At 42.8% G+C, this 7,154-nt stretch overlaps 1 pseudogene; it reads left to right on the top strand.

Annotated features, from left to right (window-relative positions):
• Positions 1 to 924: 924 nt before the first annotated feature.
• On the top strand, positions 925 to 3,448 carry LOC121148406 (annotated as a pseudogene).
• The last annotated feature ends 3,706 nt before the right edge of the window (positions 3,449 to 7,154 follow it).

Below are 7,154 nucleotides of genomic sequence, written 5' to 3'. Positions count from 1 at the left end.
CTTTCACATGTATCTGGGTATGTTTTTTGTCCTTCTCTGGAGTCAGCAGCGGGGTGGCCAGGTATCCAACATGTGCTCCATTGTCAGAGAACATGTCTATGGGATGTCCCTGAGATCGGGATCCTGTTGGTCTAAGACACTTATGTAATTCAAGGAGCCTACTCTGAGGTCAGGATTGCTTTTCTCATACTTCACACATTGAGTTGAACTTGACTGGAAAAGAACACCCAGACTCCTGATCCACCTCACTTACATCCAGAACCCTCACTTTCGGGGAGCCTTGAGTTCACATGAGATTCTACCAATTCATTCTCATTGACTCTTTCTATATTCTTTCCTTCCTCAAGGGCTCAGTGACTCCTTACCAATAGACACAGCATGGAGGTATTGAAGGTATATGACTCCCAAGTCTGGGTTTTCAAGCATTGAGGCTTCTGCCTTGTTCTTTCTTGTACTACTCACTTGGAAAGAAAAAAATATGAAGAGTCCATCAAACAAGGAATTGAGGTGTCTTGCCCTAGCCAACATAAAATTTCCAGTCGTAAGAGTGTACCACCTCATAGTCTTCAGATGAGCTGTGGCCAGCATCTTGACTACAATCACACATAACAGATCTTGAGCCAGAATCACTCAGTGTAGATGCTGCTTAATTCCTGACCAACAGATGCTGTGTGAGTTAGTGAATGTGGGTTTTCCTAGCTCTGAGTCACTAAACTTTGAGACGAATTTATTACACGGCAATCAACAGTTAACACATTATGGAGGAGCTCTTTGTGGTTCAATCTGGGGCAAACTCTTCCTTTGCACACAGGATCTCATCTCCTTTCACCAACTCAAAACATCAACTCAGAACTATCCGAACAGCTGTCCTCTTTCCTCCTGCATCGCCAGCACTTTCTTCCCTACAGAGCCATTACCGTGAGCATGCCAACATACTCCTATCTCAGAGGTAAACAGTGCACACTTTCTAGTTACAGCCCGATTTCTGCAATGGGAAGACATAGAAACTGAGAGATTTTTGTAAAGAACGTGGCCAAATGAAAGCTAAAGGCTGGTTTGAAGAGTAGAGCCACTGGCAGTTGAGGAGCTGTGAGCGGATCTTTCCCTCAGCAGAGAACCAAGTATCCTAAGGTTAGCTGGATATGGCAGTATGCATAGCTCTCTGAGCAATCTGGGTGTTAACACGGTAACACTGAATAGGATGTTTGACTGCCATCACCACCCAGAACCCCTCAGCAGTTGACACAACAGCCTGTTTGTGTCACACACTTTGAAAAGGACACCTGGAAGAGATGAGTGCCTGCTTCAGGGCAGTTGGCGGGGGCGGGGGAAGAGGAGGATAAGGGGCAGTTAGCTCATTGTTTTTCTATTGGTGACAGGAAAACCCACCATAGCATGTTAGGTCTGGAGAACGCTGTGACAAGCGTGTTCTTTCCACAGAGGAAAACAGCCCCCAAGGGACTCAACTGAGGTCAAATCATGTTAGTAACTTAGCCGTTGCAAGAATTCTAGCCTCCTGGCTCTCAGTTCAGCACTCCTCCACCTCACTGCTCCGTCTTGGCTGGTGAGTCCAAAGGTGTTCAGCGACACCCCTGTAACTGTAAGATGAGCTCAGCGCAGTGCCAGAGTTCCCTCCGTTCCACCTTGGCCGCCCCGGCCCCACCCCCAACCTTGACACCTAGCACAATGGTTCTTTGCATCCTTGGACAGTTTCTACTTGGATCTGCATCGATTAAACCTTGATCTCATTTATTATCTCAGGAAATGGTCTCAAGGTCACAGGGCTTGAAATTTAATTATGGTAGCAGTATATTAAGTGGCACATTTAAAGATGCTGAATTGTAGTAATTAATTTTTTGGATAGTGGTCTCGGAGGAACGGGTTTTCTCCATACTGGGTGTTTGGCATCCATCATGGCCATTGAGCTTGGCAGCTGTCTTTTAGCTTTAAACTGCCTCGTTATTCATCTTTTATGACTAGCCCTTAAAAACACCCGGCGCCAAGATCCCCCTGTATTGTAATATACGTGTGCAGTGGGAACTCAGCCACACTTTCCTTTTGCTATAAAACATGAACCGAAGGTGCCAGCAGCTACCTGAGCTGGCCTCTAAATTGAGACAACAATTACCCTTCACTGACATCTAGTGTCAAAGCGTGAGATATAGCCAGAGCGCTGAATCCATTGGCCTGGAAAACTTATGCTTCCCTAGTGACAAAGTCTGTCTCACCCACAAGGTTTCAGACCCAGCTAGAAGGAGGGACCCAGAGGGATTCGTTTGACACTGACTATTGACTTTGCGGGGGCTCCAGGTTATCAAAGAGGTCACCTGTCTGCCAAGGCATTACAGGGCTTGTAATGTTTAACAAAGGAACAGTTATTAAATGTGTTTGGTTCAAATATTAGGCTCGATGAGCCTCAGTGGTACTTAATAGAGAGGTGGAAAATATGAATTAAATTAGAGAGCTTCATTAAAGAAATTGGCCTGGAGCCCGGGCATGACTGCCTGTCAGGCAGACCTGCCAGGAGCCCAGGGCTTATCCAGTGAGGAAAACTCAAACTAGTTATGGGCTTTAAATTCCACAAAACCAGCATAAAATGTGTTTGCTCATCAGCCTTTGCCTAGGAAGACAGTTTCAAAACTGACATAGGCATGATGATTCTTTTTCTCAGAAAAGCTATGTTCCTTTCAGAGTTCCCACTGCTCCTTCCCCAGTGGGGGTGTTTTTTATCCCTTTTCCAAAATTTCTCTGCCATTATGCCCAGTGGAATAAGTCAATCCTAAAAGGACAGATATTATATGTTCTCTTTGATATAAGGCAACCTTCCTGCAAAATACAAGATCAGTAGATATTTAGGTAAACATGTGTGTACCTATAGTCATCTAGAGGAACTGTATAGTAGAGGTTATCATATCAAGATGTGAAGATACAATGCAGTATGCATCTCTACTTCCAAATCAAAGATGGACTGCCATTGAAACTGTTAAATGTATCTTGACAATAGAATGCTGGACTGCTGTTCTCCATACCTACAATGTCAGGATACACTTAACTAGCAGAACAATGGATTTACCACTGTTTTCTGAAGGACTATATTATTGTAATAAAATAGAGGAAATCAGACTCGGGGGAAGGGAAGAAGAGAAATCCAGGAGCCTCTGGAACCGTATCATAAAATAAATTAATTCATTCATTTTTAAAAAGTGATTCTAATGCTGCAGCATTCAATAAACTGAGGTTAAAGCAAGATGATACAATAGAGGATGATGATGTAAAAAACTCCACAAAGAATCTTCCTGAAGACCTTTATAATGACAGGATGGACCTCACCATGAAGCACCAGATCAAGGAGCAGCAGACAAAATATGAGGAAGAACTCTACCTTGAACCATGTCTGAGATAAGTTATTTGGAAAAGAAAAGATAGAAAAGAATGGACAATGAAGTAATCATGTAGTTGACATCTGTAGGTACAGTTGTCCTCATGTCCCTATTTCAACCAAGTTCATTCAATGTGAAACACAGAATTATTTGGTCTGCAGATGTATTACCTTAAAAAGTGTCAATTTTTAAATAAGACAATCCAAAGCACTGCATCACAGAATTTGGATTCTAGTGATGAGAGCTAGCCAGTAAATCTGTTAGCCAATAAGCCATTTTCAGACAATGACAGTGTCATGAAGGAAATAGATAATTGGATAGAATGCAGAGGAAAGAGTGGGCTACCTAGCCATGGTCACTGGAGAAGTGAAAAGAGAAATTGGACAAAGTGGAAGGTAACCCTGAGTTCAGTGATCTTACCATTTCATCAGGCTATAATTTAAAAAGAAACTTTAAAAGATTATAATGTGGATATCTAGAGGAATTTTCACACACACATGTAAATGCATATACATAGTTAAACACATAACCATAACCCTTCCCCCAAATCAAGATACACACATTCTGTCACTGAGGGTTCTTCGCCATCTCTTCCCAGTCAATGAATATCTCTATAGAGCACTATCCAAACTTTGATCTCTGTCTACTCATTTTGTCAACAGCCTACAGTATTTGTGTGGGAGTGTTCTGCTTTCCTTTTTCTAGAAAAATCAGCAACTTTTCATCAACTATAAACCTCCAGTTACTTATAAACCTATGAGGGGTCCTCCAGCTGCCTTTGGAAACTAAAGGAACTAGTTATGATGGAACCCACATCATAAGCACCTGTCAGGTTAACCCAGCACTGCTTGATGCCTAGGAAGGAATGGAGACTCAGAGAAGACATAGTTCTATGTGCTTTTGTCCCCTCTCCTCCCTTCTTGTTTGCTGAACAAACATTCCTGCCAGAAAACATGAGAATAACACTGGGTGCTGCCAACCTCCAATTAATCAGTGAAGCCATAACAAATTTCGAGATGAAGTCCATGACACATCAATTACACTAAAAACTAAGGGTATGTATGGGAACTGGCATTCAGCACAGGACCTCCACCCTACTGGTGGGACTGAAAGCTCTGCTACTTCTCAGTTCAATTGAGGGGTGATGGCTCACCACTCAGCAGGTGCCTATGGCATAAGAAGTGTTTCTGTACTGATAGTGGTCTAAGTAGAGACTCTTGCCTGCTGTTTGCTTCCCCAGGCCAGTTCTGAGGGATAATTTTTCACAGGACTTAATTATAATGAAGGGAAATGATTCACAATTTGGAAACTTCCACTTCTGCCCCTGGCTGATGCGACTAGAAAGCTGATGCACAGATCTGAATACTTGGAGTCTTCATTTCTTCAGTAGCTACACAGGGATTATAATGCATGCCCTAACCATCTCCTGGAAGCATTTTCTTATGACAACATCAAGGGAGACATGAATTGTTTTGTATGAGTAGGTATTCAGTGATCGTGCTCCCAGTAAACAAGATGGACATACTTTGCAGTAGGGCCTCATTTCCCTCAAGGAGGTCACAATGGGGAAGAGTAGCCTTGAATGAGAAGTGAGAAATCCACATAAAAGCATGCTGGAAAAAGCTACAGAAGTAGCCTGCCATTCTCTGGGATGCCCAAAGGGAAAGCTTGTCAGGTGTTGTTTGAATACTGTGAAGCACCCAGCACTTGAAAACTTCAATGATTCCACTTCTTAGACTTGTCTGGAACATCCTTTTATGGGCTGTGGTGAACCCCTAGCTCTTTTCTCATAGTTTTTTTCTCCTTTATTCATTGTTCCTCAGCATGAATATGATTATGTAGAACAGAAAAAAAGACATAGAACAAGAGTAGCTGAACAGGTGAGGATAAGGAAAAGATTTGTCAAATGGAGCAGGAGTTGCGACACATTAGGTTAAGTTGCTGCCTGGGTCTCCTGTATACCATATAAGTGTACCAGTTTGATTCACAGCTATTTTGTTTCTGATCCAACTTCCTGGTAATGTACTTGTGAACTCAATGGAAGATAGCCTAAATGCTTCAGCCTCTGTCATCTGCAGTTCTTGTTTGGCTCCTGGCTTAGTGTGGCTGATATCTAGCTTCCGTGGCCATTTGGAGAATGAACCAACAGATAGAAAAATTTCTCTTCCTCTCTCTCTTCCTCTCTCCCTCCCTCCCTCCTTCCCTCCCTTCCTTCCTCACTTCTTACCTTCCTCTGTCCCTCCCTCTTCTTCCCTCTCTTTTTCTCCTTCTCTATTCCTCCCTCTCTCTTTTTTTCTCCTTTCCCTGCTTTCCAATAAATAAACCTTTAAAAGAAGAAATTACCAGTTCAGGACAGTGCCACTGGTTCCATCAGCATAAAATTCATTGTCTCTCAGTGTCTAGCATGTGGCCCAAGTAGCACAGCTAGTTCCTGAGCCCAAACTAGCTCTCCAGTTTTCTGTGTCTACGCTGCTTCCCACTGGGAGGAGGTGGCTCACTGAATCTGAGTTCTGATCGCAAGCAACAGAGGCTTATTTGGCCTGATAATGAAGACATTGCCAGGCCAACATCACCAGGAAATGCAAATGTGTTCAGATGATAGGTTTTTAATTTGGGCTTATTAATTTTTTTTAGGGTGGGGAGGGGAGAGACAAAAAAACAGAGAGATTCTATCTGCTGGTTCACTCCCCAAAGGCTCAACACAGCTGAGACCTGAAGAAATGGTGGTAGAAATCTAACTGCTTGAACTTCCCAGGGCCTATATTAGCACAAAGCTGCAATCCAGAACAAGAGCTGGGTATAAAATCGAGGAGCTCTAGGATGCTCCAAGCATCTTAAACAGTGTCTTCAGCACGAGGCCAAATGCCTGCCCCAAAGTGAAAACTTTTAAATAGTGTATACACGGGTATTCAACTCATATTACTTACAGGATTACTTGCAAAACAGAAAAGTGTGTATTCACTCTGGAGAGAACTCTTTTAGCCAAAGGACCAAACTTAGCATGTTCAATAGCACGTAGACGGTGATGGGCACAAGCCAGGGATTGTGCCTGCCCAGTTTCCACCCTCGTTTTAGATTTACATGAAATAGAGAAGAAAAGTCTAAACAGAACCAAGAAGAAACTACTGGGCCAAACTGCAGAGTAAAACAGCCTGGGAGACAACTGTTCAGCCTTTATACAAGTCATTATTGTGAATACATCTTTACTTCAAAATAGAATAAGAGAGAAATGGAGATCTTCCATCCACTGTTCACCTACAACAGCCACGGCTGGACCAGTGACTCCATTCTACTATCCCACATGGGTGGCAGTGCCCCCAGAGTGCCCCAGGGTGCACATGAGGGGGAAGCAGGGAAAGAATTGGAGGCAAGACTCCATCCCAGGCAGTGGTTTAGCCTGCTGTGCCACAATACCCACCTCATTTTTGAATGTTAGAAATAGTCTAGACTGAAAGAAGCAGTTCTGTAATATTGAGCCTAGATTGGCTCTTCTTTGGGGAAAAATAGTAATAAAAATATTCTCTGTCAGGAAAAACTATGGGCTGTATTCCAGATAGTTTCATGATAACAGGTAATTTTCTTGGGATGAATAACAATTTTGTGGTTATGTGGGAGATAATGCTTTTCCTCAGAGATGCTTTCTGAAATGTTTAGGAATAAGTTGCCAGGATACCAACAACTTTGAGTTATATGACAAAAAAATTAAGACTAAAATAAAAATAAAAGGTCACCTTGTGACATAGCCACTACCTGTGACCCAACATCCTTGGCTTG

The sequence above is a fragment of the Ochotona curzoniae genome, unplaced genomic scaffold, assembly GCF_017591425.1.
Source record: "Ochotona curzoniae isolate NIBS_2020 unplaced genomic scaffold, NIBS_Ocur_1.0 scaffold_4701, whole genome shotgun sequence".
NCBI lineage: Eukaryota > Metazoa > Chordata > Mammalia > Lagomorpha > Ochotonidae > Ochotona > Ochotona curzoniae.
Note: the sequence above shows the minus strand (reverse complement) of the source record. Positions and strands in the feature narration are given on the sequence as shown.